The sequence below is a fragment of the Euprymna scolopes genome, chromosome 34 (genome assembly GCF_053919585.1).
Source record: "Euprymna scolopes isolate OS-2025 chromosome 34, ASM5391958v1, whole genome shotgun sequence".
Taxonomy (NCBI): Eukaryota; Metazoa; Mollusca; class Cephalopoda; order Sepiida; family Sepiolidae; genus Euprymna; species Euprymna scolopes.
Window position 1 is genome coordinate 76021605 of NC_136515.1, and position 17107 is coordinate 76038711.

General features: G+C 25.9%; 1 long non-coding RNA gene across 1 annotated transcript in view; it reads left to right on the forward strand.

Moving 5' to 3' along the window:
* Positions 1–191: 191 nt before the first annotated feature.
* The window catches only part of LOC145259291 (uncharacterized), an 87144-nt gene continuing 70228 nt past the window's right edge, over positions 192–17107 (forward strand). Inside the window, exon 1 of the long non-coding RNA XR_013864151.1 lies at positions 192–345. This is a non-coding gene — a long non-coding RNA (uncharacterized LOC145259291). The remainder of the gene's footprint in view (positions 346–17107) is intronic.

Consider the following 17107-nt stretch of genomic DNA (forward strand, 5'->3'; position numbering starts at 1 on the left):
AGCAGCCCACAATCACCACCCTCTCGCCAGCGACACCCGGAGCAGCTGTCTATACCACCCCTCCTTCGACACCGCTATCCTTCTTTCAAGCAGCTGACTAACATTCCCGTCACTACCGCCGCTGTCACTACCACATCCTGACAATATCAACGGACCGACGCCGTCACTGGCACATCCTACAATTGCTTTGTCTTTTTCGTTTGTCGTTCTTGCTTCCACACATCCATATGATGATGATGAACTGTTTATTTATTTATTTTTTTCAGTGGCTGTTACCGTCCATGGCGACTGTTCGTATACAGTAATAAATAACTGCATGCAAAAGGCACAGAGCAATACTTGCAAGTAAGTATATATACATATTTACATCTAATATTTTGAAACAGACGTGCTACTCATGTGTTTAATATATTATTGTTTGGTGAAAACTTTTGCCACAACTGAGCTGGTTGACTGTCCCCTAGCCTCTCTTGGATGGGCTAGCATAAAGAATTGCCAAGTTAGTAAGTCCCAGACTGTCTGTCAAGCTACAGCTCTAGTTGCATCGCTCCAGAATTGTATCCCTGTGTTATCTTATTCAACTAAATTATTCAATCCCAAAACATAAAAGTTTCATAAAAGGTGGAAATGTATGAATCTCACAAGGAAAGATGGCGAAGTCTACACAACTTTTACTAGCATAGTTAACAACTCATGCGACGACTTTGAATGATCGAGTTAAACGCTAACAACTTCATGTGCTTAATCTTCACACCACACTTAGTTAAGACTTTGTAAGGGTCCAGAAATAAAGACACCAGAGTGTGATTAAGTAAACGATTAATAAAGATCAGTAGTATAAAAATGTACATATGACAAGATTATCAGCAAAAGTGTTCGGTCTGATTGTCAGAGTTGTCTGTTTTAATATTGACGAAAGTCCGTTATTTTCGTTTTTCCTTTTTAAACAGCGTTGTTCAGGATTGTCGCAGTATCCGTACGTCAAAAGTATTGTAAACGTTTTAATGTAGATCATATTTCGTGGTATTTTGTCAACTACGCTATACATCTCAGCGAAAAATTTATTCACAGGAAACATCCTAGAAAATAACTTTCTCTTCGTTTTGCTAGTATTTGAGTAGTGCAGTGTTTGTTCGTGCGGGTTTTGTTTAATTGCGTAGTAGTCTGTCGAACACAGATCTTATTTTATGCGCAAACGTTATCCCTACCTAAGGTAATAATGATACATGCCCAAAGTGTCTTTCCTAGAACTGTCCATCCATGGAACGCAATACCGTGGGCCTGTTTTCCCACTGAGTATAACATGGTTGTCTTCAAATCTAATGTGAATAAACTCCTATTGAGCCGGCTCTTACATAATCTGTCCCAAACTATGTTCCACTATGACATTGTTGTCTCACTATCAACCTAACATTTAACCTTTATCACCTCCTTAGTAAAAAAAAAAAAAAAAAAAAAACGTCAGGGGCTACTTTGAATTACGGACCATGGCTAAAGTAAAGAAATTTCCTATTTACATTTAAATTTCTATATGTTGGTACAGTTTTTTCGTTAGATGTAAGTCTTACTCTTTTTACTTTTTTCGCCCCAAACAAGGCAGATTTCCATTTGTGATCGTGTCTAATAGAAGACTGTGAGAAATTGAGCAGCGAGATGTCTGTTTACATTACATTTAAACTTCTGCGGGTTATTACAGCCAGGGAAACAGGAAACAGTGCAATTAGCAACAAACTAACCCCTTCTAAGAAAGAGTAGACAAAGCCTGGGAGATTAGACCTCCTAGAACTGCACAAAACCAGCAATATACTATAATCAGCAGGTAAAAAAAACTATTTCAGAAATAGCATAGATTTTGTTGAATTTGATGCCGAGGGCAAAAATGCGATGATAGATTCAAGGTAAGTATGATGCAACAGATCCTAACCCAGGGTTTTATTTTTAGCCTAATCCGCGATTGCAGAGTATCCAATGGCTTTTTTGATGACTTTTACAGTTTCCTTTATTGTCCCAAGTTGTACATCATGGACACTTAGAGAGCTAGAGATGGATTCCAGGCAGTTTACAAGATTCCTCTTCATCAGACATGTTGCACTTACCACTACTGGTATTATGTCTATTTGGTTTAGCCTCCTTCTTTTCTTAGGTCATTTTTGAGAACATCATATTTCGTCAGCTTTTCTCTTTTAGCTCTATTTATTCCGTTGTCATTAGGAACTATGACATCGATGATTTTTGCTAGATGTAGAATTTTGTTCCATATAACACTATCCGGTTTTACGGCACTATTTTCAATGTATCTTCCGGCTATTATTACAGTGTCGCAATAGATGCTAACATTCTCATTGGTGATGATGGGTTTTGGTTGGTGTTCCCAGATATTATCACTTACAGCAAGTCCTAACGCTTTGAAAGCTTTCCAGAGTAAGTATTTGCAGATCTTATTATGGCGGTTGATGTACTTGCCATCTGTGAATAGGATGCTGCAACCTGATATAAGGTAGTTTGCGCTCTCAACACACTCATGACAAAACCTACATTTGTCATTCTGGGAAATTCCAGTAATTTTTTAAGCCGTTAGTCACGAGGCCTTGATCTTAATTCCGTATCATCAGCCTTTCTCCATCAAATCCTAGATCCCATTTTTTTTAGCCATTGTAGTGAACTTTCTTTGTCAATATGTGGTCTGAAACTGGTCTTTTCTTCGAAGCGAGCAATAACAAGTTGTCTCTTTTAAAATCCATCTGAACAATTTATGACGGATATTTTTCAGATATTTTTTTTTTTTTTACACAGTGATCACCACTTATCAAGGCCCGGAAGCCACTCAGGGATAAGGGTTATTGCAAGTACATTACGTTAGTGTGGAGATTTGATGAAGTGTTTACTTAAGGGGGCGGTTCATTAGGAATTTGTTAACATTGGACTTGAAGACATCCAAGTTGTAATCCGGAGGGAAGCAGGCAGACGGAACAGAGTTCCACAGGCGTGCAGTTCTAAGAAAGAAGCTTTGTTCATGGAATCCGCGTTTTGATTTAGGCACAGATATAGAGTGAGGGAAATTTTTCACAGTGGATTCAGCTAGACGGGTGTTTTCGTGAAAGATTGGCGAGGGAGGACCAGGGATTGGAGTTCAGACGAGCACCTGCCATGAAAATAACGATAAAACAAGGATAGGCTCGCAACGTCTCTTCTGTGGGAGAGGGGTTGCAGGGTAGAGAAAATGGCATCCCCCACTAAACCACGAAGTCTATTTTGTACTCTGTCAAGGCATGATAGGCTGTTTTTGGCAGCTCCTGCCCAGATATGGCAACAGTATTCCATCCTTGGACGTACTTGGCTTTTATATATATTATAATATATATATATATATATATATATATATATATATATATATATATATATATATATATATATATATATATATTAAAAGTTTCAGTTTTAAGTTATAATTTAAACGGATTGTTCCCTCATTTCTGCAATATATTTGATAAGTGCACAAACGGATTTTTCAAAAATGTTTAATAAAATGTTATCTTCAAATGTAAAAATATCTACAGAAAAATATATTGTTTTTTAAATAAGCTATTGTTCCGCTCTACAGCTGACCACGATGTAAACAGGTACTAAATGAACCGCCTCTTTAAATAATAAATTCCACCCACGCTGCATATGAAATATGAGGGGAAAACATGAAAGAGAGAAGTAATGTTAAATTCAAATTAAAAATATGAAGTTTCCACATGAAAGAGAAATATGAAAGAAAAGATGGAGTAATGTTAACTTTACATTAAAAATATGGATTTTCAACATGAAAGAGAAATATGAAAGAAAAGATGAAGTAATGTTAACTTTACATTAAAAATATGGATTTTCAACATGAAAGAGAAATATGAAAGAAAAGATGAAGTAATGTTAACTTTACATTAAAAATATGGATTTTCAACATGAAAGAGAAATATGAAAAAAAGATGAAGTAATGTTAACTTTACATTAAAAATATGGATTTTCAACATGAAAGAGAAATATGAAATAAAAGATAGAGTAATGTTAATTTTACATTAAAAATATGGATTTTCAACATGAAAGAGAAATATGAAAGAAAAGATGGAGTAATGTTAACTTTACATTAAAAATATGGATTTTCAACATGAAAGAGAAATATGAAAGAAAAGATGGAGTAATGTTAACTTTACATTAAAAATATGGATTTTCAACATGAAAGAGAAATATGAAAGAAAAGATGAAGTAATGTTAACTTTACATTAAAAATATGGATTTTCAACATGAAAGAGAAATATGAAATAAAAGATAGAGTAATGTTAATTTTACATTAAAAATATGGATTTTCAACATGAAAGAGAAATATGAAAGAAAAGATGAAGTAATGTTAACTTTACATTAAAAATATGGATTTTCAACATGAAAGAGAAATATGAAATAAAAGATAGAGTAATGTTAATTTTACATTAAAAATATGGATTTTCAACATGAAAGAGAAATATGAAATAAAAGATGGAGTAATGTTAACTTTACATTAAAAATATGGATTTTCAACATGAAAGAGAAATATGAAAGAAAAGATGAAGTAATGTTAACTTTACATTAAAAATATGGATTTTCAACATGAAAGAGAAATATGAAAGAAAAGATGAAGTAATGTTAACTTTACATTAAAAATATGGATTTTCAACATGAAAGAGAAATATGAAAGAAAAGATAGAGTAATGTTAACTTTACATTAAAAATATGGATTTTCAACATGAAAGAGAAATATGAAAGAAAAGATGGAGTAATGTAAACTTTACATTAAAAATATGGATTTTCAACATGAAAGAGAAATATGAAAGAAAAGATGGAGTAATGTTAACTTTACATTAAAAATATGGATTTTCAACATGAAAGAGAAATATGAAATAAAAGATGGAGTAATGTTAACTTTACATTAAAAATATGGATTTTCAACATGAAAGAGAAATATGAAAGAAAAGATGAAGTAATGTTAACTTTACATTAAAAATATGGATTTTCAACATGAAAGAGAAATATGAAAGAAAAGATGAAGTAATGTTAACTTTACATTAAAAATATGGATTTTCAACATGAAAGAGAAATATGAAAGAAAAGATAGAGTAATGTTAACTTTACATTAAAAATATGGATTTTCAACATGAAAGAGAAATATGAAATAAAAGATAGAGTAATGTTAATTTTACATTAAAAATATGGATTTTCAACATGAAAGAGAAATATGAAAGAAAAGATGGAGTAATGTTAACTTTACATTAAAAATATGGATTTTCAACATGAAAGAGAAATATGAAAGAAAAGATGAAGTAATGTTAACTTTACATTAAAAATATGGATTTTCAACATGAAAGAGAAATATGAAAGAAAAGATGAAGTAATGTTAACTTTACATTAAAAATATGGATTTTCAACATGAAAGAGAAATATGAAAGAAAAGATAGAGTAATGTTAACTTTACATTAAAAATATGGATTTTCAACATGAAAGAGAAATATGAAAGAAAAGATAGAGTAATGTTAACTTTACATTAAAAATATGGATTTTCAACATGAAAGAGAAATATGAAAGAAAAGATAGAGTAATGTTAACTTTACATTAAAAATATGGATTTTCAACATGAAAGAGAAATATGAAAGAAAAGATGGAGTAATGTTAACTTTACATTAAAAATATGGATTTTCCACATGAAAGAGAAATATGAAAGAAAAGATGAAGTAATGTTAACTTTACATTAAAAATATGGATTTTCAACATGAAGGAGAAATATGAAAGAAAAGATGAAGTAATGTTAACTTTACATTAAAAATATGGATTTTCCACATGAAAGAGAAATATGAAAGAAAAGATGAAGTAATGTTAACTTTACATTAAAAATATGGATTTTCAACATGAAAGAGAAATATGAAAGAAAAGATGAAGTAAGGTTAACTTTACATTAAAAATATGGATTTTCAACATGAAAGAGAAATATGAAAGAAAAGATGGAGTAATGTTAACTTTACATCAAAAATATGGATTTTCAACATGAAAGAGAAATATGAAAGACAAGATGAAGTAAGGTTAACTTTACATTAAAAATATGGATTTTCAACATGAAAGAGAAATATGAAAGAAAAGATGAAGTAAGGTTAACTTTACATTAAAAATATGGATTTTCAACATGAAAGAGAAATATGAAAGAAAATATGGAGTAATGTTAACTTTACATTAAAAATATGGATTTTCAACATGAAAGAGAAATATGAAAGACAAGATGAAGTAATGTTAACTTTACATTAAAAATATGGATTTTCAACATGAAAGAGAAATATGAAAGAAAAGATGAAGTAATGTTAACTTTACATTAAAAATATGGATTTTCCACATGAAAGAGAAATATGAAAGAAAAGATGAAGTAATGTTAACTTTACATTAAAAATATGGATTTTCAACATGAAAGAGAAATATGAAAGAAAAGATGAAGTAATGTTAACTTTACATTAAAAATATGGATTTTCAACATGAAAGAGAAATATGAAAGAAAAGATGAAGTAATGTTAACTTTACATTAAAAATATGGATTTTCAACATGAAAGAGAAATATGAAAGAAAAGATGGAGTAATGTTAACTTTACATTAAAAATATGGATTTTCAACATGAAAGAGAAATATGAAAGAAAAGATGAAGTAAGGTTAACTTTACATTAAAAATATGGATTTTCAACATGAAAGAGAAATATGAAAGAAAAGATGAAGTAAGGTTAACTTTACATTAAAAATATGGATTTTCAACATGAAAGAGAAATATGAAAGAAAAGATGAAGTAAGGTTAACTTTACATTAAAAATATGGATTTTCAAAATGAAAGAGAAATATGAAAGAAAAGATGAAGTAATGTTAACTTTACATTAAAAATATGGATTTTCAACATGAAAGAGAAATATGAAAGAAAAGATGAAGTAATGTTAACTTTACATTAAAAATATGGATTTTCAACATGAAAGAGAAATATGAAAGAAAAGATGGAGTAATGTTAACTTTACATTAAAAATATGGATTTTCAACATGAAAGAGAAATATGAAAGAAAAGATGAAGTAATGTTAACTTTACATTAAAAATATGGATTTTCAACATGAAAGAGAAATATGAAAGAAAAGATGAAGTAATGTTAACTTTACATTAAAAATATGGATTTTCAACATGAAAGAGAAATATGAAAGAAAAGATGGAGTAATGTTAACTTTACATTAAAAATATGGATTTTCAACATGAAAGAGAAATATGAAAGAAAAGATGAAGTAAGGTTAACTTTACATTAAAAATATGGATTTTCAACATGAAAGAGAAATATGAAAGAAAAGATGGAGTAATGTTAACTTTACATTAAAAATATGGATTTTCAACATGAAAGAGAAATATGAAAGAAAAGATGAAGTAATGTTAACTTTACATTAAAAATATGGATTTTCAACATGAAAGAGAAATATGAAAGAAAAGATGGAGTAATGTTAACTTTACATTAAAAATATGGATTTTAAACATGAAAGAGAAATATGAAAGAAAAGATGAAGTAATGTTAACTTTACATTAAAAATATGGATTTTCAACATGAAAGAGAAATATGAAAGAAAAGATGAAGTAAGGTTAACTTTACATTAAAAATATGGATTTTAAACATGAAAGAGAAATATGAAAGAAAAGATGGAGTAATGTTAACTTTACATTAAAAATATGGATTTTCAACATGAAAGAGAAATATGAAAGAAAAGATGGAGTAATGTTAACTTTACATTAAATATATGGATTTTCAACATGAAAGAGAAATATGAAAGAAAAGATGAAGTAATGTTAACTTTACATTAAAAATATGGATTTTCAACATGAAAGAGAAATATGAAAGAAAAGATGAAGTAATGTTAACTTTACATTAAAAATATGGATTTTCCACATGAAAGAGAAATATGAAAGAAAAGATGAAGTAATGTTAACTTTACATTAAAAATATGGATTTTCAACATGAAAGAGAAATATGAAATAAAAGATGGAGTAATGTTAACTTCACATTAAAAATATGGATTTTCAACATGAAAGAGAAATATGAAAGAAAAGATGAAGTAATGTTAACTTTACATTAAAAATATGGATGTTCAACATGAAAGAGAAATATGAAATAAAAGATGGAGTAATGTTAACTTCACATTAAAAATATGGATTTTCAACATGAAAGAGAAATATGAAAGAAAAGATGAAGTAATGTTAACTTTACATTAAAAATATGGATTTTCAACATGAAAGAGAAATATGAAAGAAAAGATGGAGTAATGTTAACTTTACATTAAAAATATGGATTTTCAACATGAAAGAGAAATATGAAAGAAAAGATGGAGTAATGTTAACTTTACATTAAAAATATGGATTTTAAACATGAAAGAGAAATATGAAAGAAAAGATGAAGTAATGTTAACTTTACATTAAAAATATGGATTTTCAACATGAAAGAGAAATATGAAAGAAAAGATGGAGTAATGTTAACTTTACATTAAAAATATGGATTTTCAACATGAAAGAGAAATATGAAAGAAAAGATGGAGTAATGTTAACTTTACATTAAAAATATGGATTTTCAACATGAAAGAGAAATATGAAAGAAAAGATGGAGTAATGTTAACTTCACATTAAAAATATGGATTTTCAACATGAAAGAGAAATATGAAAGAAAAGATGGAGTAATGTTAACTTTACATTAAAAATATGGATTTTCAACATGAAAGAGAAATATGAAAGAAAAGATGGAGTAATGTTAACTTTACATTAAAAATATGGATTTTCAACATGAAAGAGAAATATGAAAGAAAAGATGGAGTAATGTTAACTTTACATTAAAAATATGGATTTTAAACATGAAAGAGAAATATGAAAGAAAAGATGAAGTAATGTTAACTTTACATTAAAAATATGGATTTTCAACATGAAAGAGAAATATGAAATAAAAGATGGAGTAATGTTAACTTTACATTAAAAATATGGATTTTAAACATGAAAGAGAAATATGAAAGAAAAGATGAAGTAATGTTAACTTTACATTAAAAATATGGATTTTCAACATGAAAGAGAAATATGAAAGAAAAGATGAAGTAACGTTAACTTTACATTAAAAATATGGATTTTCAACATGAAAGAGAAATATGAAAGAAAAGATGAAGTAATGTTAACTTTACATTAAAAATATGGATTTTCAACATGAAAGAGAAATATGAAAGAAAAGATGAAGTAACGTTAACTTTACATTAAAAATATGGATTTTAAACATGAAAGAGAAATATGAAAGAAAAGATGAAGTAATGTTAACTTTACATTAAAAATATGGATTTTCAACATGAAAGAGAAATATGAAAGAAAAGATGAAGTAACGTTAACTTTACATTAAAAATATGGATTTTAAACATGAAAGAGAAATATGAAAGAAAAGATGAAGTAATGTTAACTTTACATTAAAAATATGGATTTTCAACATGAAAGAGAAATATGAAAGAAAAGATGGAGTAATGTTAACTTTACATTAAAAATATGGATTTTAAACATGAAAGAGAAATATGAAAGAAAAGATGAAGTAATGTTAACTTTACATTAAAAATATGGATTTTCAACATGAAAGAGAAATATGAAAGAAAAGATGAAGTAACGTTAACTTTACATTAAAAATATGGATTTTCAACATGAAAGAGAAATATGAAAGAAAAGATGAAGTAATGTTAACTTTACATTAAAAATATGGATTTTCAACATGAAAGAGAAATATGAAAGAAAAGATGGAGTAATGTTAACTTTACATTAAAAATATGGATTTTCAACATGAAAGAGAAATATGAAAGAAAAGATGAAGTAAGGTTAACTTTACATTAAAAATATGGATTTTCAACATGAAAGAGAAATATGAAAGAAAAGATGGAGTAATGTTAACTTTACATTAAAAATATGGATTTTCAACATGAAAGAGAAATATGAAAGAAAAGATGAAGTAAGGTTAACTTTACATTAAAAATATGGATTTTCAACATGAAAGAGAAATATGAAAGAAAAGATGAAGTAAGGTTAACTTTACATTAAAAATATGGATTTTCAACATGAAAGAGAAATATGAAAGAAAAGATGAAGTAAGGTTAACTTTACATTAAAAATATGGATTTTCAACATGAAAGAGAAATATGAAAGAAAAGATGAAGTAACGTTAACTTTACATTAAAAATATGGATTTTCAACATGAAAGAGAAATATGAAAGAAAAGATGAAGTAAGGTTAACTTTACATTAAAAATATGGATTTTCAACATGAAAGAGAAATATGAAAGAAAAGATGAAGTAATGTTAACTTTACATTAAAAATATGGATTTTCAACATGAAAGAGAAATATGAAAGAAAAGATGAAGTAAGGTTAACTTTACATTAAAAATATGGATTTTCAACATGAAAGAGAAATATGAAAGAAAAGATGAAGTAATGTTAACTTTACATTAAAAATATGGATTTTCAACATGAAAGAGAAATATGAAAGAAAAGATGAAGTAAGGTTAACTTTACATTAAAAATATGGATTTTCAACATGAAAGAGAAATATGAAAGAAAAGATGAAGTAAGGTTAACTTTACATTAAAAATATGGATTTTCAACATGAAAGAGAAATATGAAAGAAAAGATGGAGTAATGTTAACTTTACATTAAAAATATGGATTTTCAACATGAAAGAGAAATATGAAAGAAAAGATGGAGTAATGTTAACTTTACATTAAAAATATGGATTTTCAACATGAAAGAGAAATATGAAAGAAAAGATGGAGTAATGTTAACTTTACATTAAAAATATGGATTTTCAACATGAAAGAGAAATATGAAAGAAAAGATGGAGTAATGTTAACTTTACATTAAAAATATGGATTTTAAACATGAAAGAGAAATATGAAAGAAAAGATGAAGTAATGTTAACTTTACATTAAAAATATGGATTTTCAACATGAAAGAGAAATATGAAAGAAAAGATGAAGTAAGGTTAACTTTACATTAAAAATATGGATTTTAAACATGAAAGAGAAATATGAAAGAAAAGATGGAGTAATGTTAACTTTACATTAAAAATATGGATTTTCAACATGAAAGAGAAATATGAAAGAAAAGATGGAGTAATGTTAACTTTACATTAAAAATATGGATTTTCAACATGAAAGAGAAATATGAAAGAAAAGATGAAGTAATGTTAACTTTACATTAAAAATATGGATTTTCAACATGAAAGAGAAATATGAAAGAAAAGATGAAGTAATGTTAACTTTACATTAAAAATATGGATTTTCCACATGAAAGAGAAATATGAAAGAAAAGATGAAGTAATGTTAACTTTACATTAAAAATATGGATTTTCAACATGAAAGAGAAATATGAAATAAAAGATGGAATAATGTTAACTTCACATTAAAAATATGGATTTTCAACATGAAAGAGAAATATGAAAGAAAAGATGAAGTAATGTTAACTTTACATTAAAAATATGGATTTTCAACATGAAAGAGAAATATGAAATAAAAGATGGAGTAATGTTAACTTCACATTAAAAATATGGATTTTCAACATGAAAGAGAAATATGAAAGAAAAGATGAAGTAATGTTAACTTTACATTAAAAATATGGATTTTCAACATGAAAGAGAAATATGAAAGAAAAGATGGAGTAATGTTAACTTTACATTAAAAATATGGATTTTCAACATGAAAGAGAAATATGAAAGAAAAGATGGAGTAATGTTAACTTTACATTAAAAATATGGATTTTAAACATGAAAGAGAAATATGAAAGAAAAGATGAAGTAATGTTAACTTTACATTAAAAATATGGATTTTCAACATGAAAGAGAAATATGAAAGAAAAGATGGAGTAATGTTAACTTTACATTAAAAATATGGATTTTCAACATGAAAGAGAAATACTAAAGAAAAGATGGAGTAATGTTAACTTTACATTAAAAATATGGATTTTCAACATGAAAGAGAAATATGAAAGAAAAGATGGAGTAATGTTAACTTCACATTAAAAATATGGATTTTCAACATGAAAGAGAAATATGAAAGAAAAGATGGAGTAATGTTAACTTTACATTAAAAATATGGATTTTCAACATGAAAGAGAAATATGAAAGAAAAGATGGAGTAATGTTAACTTTACATTAAAAATATGGATTTTCAACATGAAAGAGAAATATGAAAGAAAAGATGGAGTAATGTTAACTTTACATTAAAAATATGGATTTTAAACATGAAAGAGAAATATGAAAGAAAAGATGAAGTAATGTTAACTTTACATTAAAAATATGGATTTTCAACATGAAAGAGAAATATGAAATAAAAGATGGAGTAATGTTAACTTTACATTAAAAATATGGATTTTAAACATGAAAGAGAAATATGAAAGAAAAGATGAAGTAATGTTAACTTTACATTAAAAATATGGATTTTCAACATGAAAGAGAAATATGAAAGAAAAGATGAAGTAACGTTAACTTTACATTAAAAATATGGATTTTCAACATGAAAGAGAAATATGAAAGAAAAGATGAAGTAATGTTAACTTTACATTAAAAATATGGATTTTCAACATGAAAGAGAAATATGAAAGAAAAGATGAAGTAACGTTAACTTTACATTAAAAATATGGATTTTCAACATGAAAGAGAAATATGAAAGAAAAGATGAAGTAATGTTAACTTTACATTAAAAATATGGATTTTCAACATGAAAGAGAAATATGAAAGAAAAGATGAAGTAACGTTAACTTTACATTAAAAATATGGATTTTAAACATGAAAGAGAAATATGAAAGAAAAGATGAAGTAATGTTAACTTTACATTAAAAATATGGATTTTCAACATGAAAGAGAAATATGAAAGAAAAGATGGAGTAATGTTAACTTTACATTAAAAATATGGATTTTAAACATGAAAGAGAAATATGAAAGAAAAGATGAAGTAATGTTAACTTTACATTAAAAATATGGATTTTCAACATGAAAGAGAAATATGAAAGAAAAGATGAAGTAACGTTAACTTTACATTAAAAATATGGATTTTCAACATGAAAGAGAAATATGAAAGAAAAGATGAAGTAATGTTAACTTTACATTAAAAATATGGATTTTCAACATGAAAGAGAAATATGAAAGAAAAGATGAAGTAATGTTAACTTTACATTAAAAATATGGATTTTAAACATGAAAGAGAAATATGAAAGAAAAGATGAAGTAATGTTAACTTTACATTAAAAATATGGATTTTCAACATGAAAGAGAAATATGAAAGAAAAGATGGAGTAATGTTAACTTTACATTAAAAATATGGATTTTCAACATGAAAGAGAAATATGAAAGAAAAGATGAAGTAATGTTAACTTTACATTAAAAATATGGATTTTCAACATGAAAGAGAAATATGAAAGAAAAGATGAAGTAACGTTAACTTTACATTAAAAATATGGATTTTCAACATGAAAGAGAAATATGAAAGAAAAGATGAAGTAATGTTAACTTTACATTAAAAATATGGATTTTCAACATGAAAGAGAAATATGAAAGAAAAGATGAAGTAACGTTAACTTTACATTAAAAATATGGATTTTCAACATGAAAGAGAAATATGAAAGAAAAGATGAAGTAATGTTAACTTTACATTAAAAATATGGATTTTCAACATGAAAGAGAAATATGAAAGAAAAGATGAAGTAATGTTAACTTTACATTAAAAATATGGATTTTAAACATGAAAGAGAAATATGAAAGAAAAGATGAAGTAATGTTAACTTTACATTAAAAATATGGATTTTCAACATGAAAGAGAAATATGAAAGAAAAGATGGAGTAATGTTAACTTTACATTAAAAATATGGATTTTCAACATGAAAGAGAAATATGAAAGAAAAGATGAAGTAATGTTAACTTTACATTAAAAATATGGATTTTCAACATGAAAGAGAAATATGAAAGAAAAGATGAAGTAACGTTAACTTTACATTAAAAATATGGATTTTCAACATGAAAGAGAAATATGAAAGAAAAGATGAAGTAATGTTAACTTTACATTAAAAATATGGATTTTCAACATGAAAGAGAAATATGAAAGAAAAGATGAAGTAACGTTAACTTTACATTAAAAATATGGATTTTCAACATGAAAGAGAAATATGAAAGAAAAGATGAAGTAATGTTAACTTTACATTAAAAATATGGATTTTAAACATGAAAGAGAAATATGAAAGAAAAGATGAAGTAACGTTAACTTTACATGAAAAATATGGATTTTCAACATGAAAGAGAAATATGAAAGAAAAGATGAAGTAATGTTAACTTTACATTAAAAATATGGATTTTAAACATGAAAGAGAAATATGAAAGAAAAGATGAAGTAACGTTAACTTTACATGAAAAATATGGATTTTCAACATGAAAGAGAAATATGAAAGAAAAGATGAAGTAACGTTAACTTTACATGAAAAATATGGATTTTCAACATGAAAGAGAGAAATATGAAAGATAAGATGAACTAATATTAACTTTACATGAAAAATATGGATTTTCAACATGAAAGAGAAATATGAAAGAAAAGATGAAGTAATGTTAACTTTACATTAAAAATATGGATTTTCAACATGAAAGAGAAATATGAAAGATAAGATGAACTAATGTTAACTTCACATTAAAAATATGGATTTTCAACATGAAAGAGAGAAATATGAAAGATAAGATGAACTAATATTAACTTTACATGAAAAATATGGATTTTCAACATGAAAGAGAAATATGAAAGAAAAGATGAAGTAATGTTAACTTTACATTAAAAATATGGATTTTCAACATGAAAGAGAAATATGAAAGAAAAGATGAAGTAAGGTTAACTTTACATGAAAAATATGGATTTTCAACATAAAAGAGAAATATGAAAGAAAAGATGGAGTAATGTTAACTTTACATGAAAAATATGGATTTTCAACATGAAAGAGAGAAATATGAAAGATAAGATGAACTAATATTAACTTTACATGAAGAATATGGATTTTCAACATGAAAGAGAAATATGAAAAAAAGATGAAGTAAGGTTAACTTTACATTAAAAATATGGATTTTCAACATGAAAGAGAAATATGAAAGAAAAGATGGAGTAATGTTAACTTTACATTAAAAATATGGATTTTCAACATGAAAGAGAAATATGAAAGAAAAGATGAAGTAAGGTTAACTTTACATTAAAAATATGGATTTTCAACATAAAAGAGAAATATGAAAGAAAAGATGGAGTAATGTTAACTTTACATTAAAAATATGGATTTTCAACATGAAAGAGAAATATGAAAGAAAAGATGAAGTAAGGTTAACTTTACATTAAAAATATGGATTTTCAACATAAAAGAGAAATATGAAAGAAAAGATGGAGTAATGTTAACTTTACATTAAAAATATGGATTTTCAACATGAAAGAGAAATATAAAAGAAAAGATGAAGTAATGTTAACTTTACATTAAAAATATGGATTTTCAACATGAAAGAGAAATATGAAAGAAAAGATGAAGTAATGTTAACTTTACATTAAAAATATGGATTTTCAACATGAAAGAGAGAAATATGAAAGATAAGATGAACTAATATTAACTTTACATGAAAAATATGGATTTTCAACATGAAAGAGAAATATGAAAGAAAAGATGGAGTAATGTTAACTTTACATTAAAAATATGGATTTTCAACATGAAAGAGAAATATAAAAGAAAAGATGAAGTAATGTTAACTTTACATTAAAAATATGGATTTTCAACATGAAAGAGAAATATGAAAGAAAAGATGAAGTAATGTTAACTTTACATTAAAAATATGGATTTTCAACATGAAAGAGAAATATGAAAGAAAAGATGAAGTAATGTTAACTTTACATTAAAAATATGGATTTTCAACATGAAAGAGAAATATGAAAAAAAGATGAAGTAAGGTTAACTTTACATTAAAAATATGGATTTTCAACATGAAAGAGAAATATGAAAGAAAAGATGGAGTAATGTTAACTTTACATTAAAAATATGGATTTTCAACATGAAAGAGAAATATGAAAGAAAAGATGAAGTAAGGTTAACTTTACATTAAAAATATGGATTTTCAACATAAAAGAGAAATATGAAAGAAAAGATGGAGTAATGTTAACTTTACATTAAAAATATGGATTTTCAACATGAAAGAGAAATATGAAAGAAAAGATGGAGTAATGTTAACTTTACATTAAAAATATGGATTTTCAACATGAAAGAGAAATATGAAAGAAAAGATGAAGTAATGTTAACTTTACATTAAAAATATGGATTTTCAACATGAAAGAGAAATATGAAAAAAAGATGAAGTAAGGTTAACTTTACATTAAAAATATGGATTTTCAACATGAAAGAGAAATATGAAAGAAAAGATGGAGTAATGTTAACTTTACATTAAAAATATGGATGTTCAACATGAAAGAGAAATATGAAAGAAAAGATGAAGTAAGGTTAACTTTACATTAAAAATATGGATTTTCAACATGAAAGAGAAATATGAAAGAAAAGATGAAGTAATGTTAACTTTACATTAAAAATATGGATTTTCAACATGAAAGAGAAATATGAAAGAAAAGATGAAGTAATGTTAACTTTACATTAAAAATATGGATTTTCAACATGAAAGAGAAATATGAAAGAAAAGATGAAGTAATGTTAACTTTACATTAAAAATATGGATTTTCAACATGAAAGAGAAATATGAAAGAAAAGATGAAGTAATGTTAACTTTACATTAAAAATATGGATTTTCAACATGAAAGAGAAATATGAAAGAAAAGATGAAGTAATGTTAACTTTACATTAAAAATATGGATTTTCAACATGAAAGAGAAATATGAAAAAAAGATGAAGTAAGGTTAACTTTACATTAAAAATATGGATTTTCAACATGAAAGAGAAATATGAAAGAAAAGATGAAGTAATGTTAACTTTACATTAAAAATATGGATTTTCAACATGAAAGAGAAATATCAAAGAAAAGATGAAGTAATG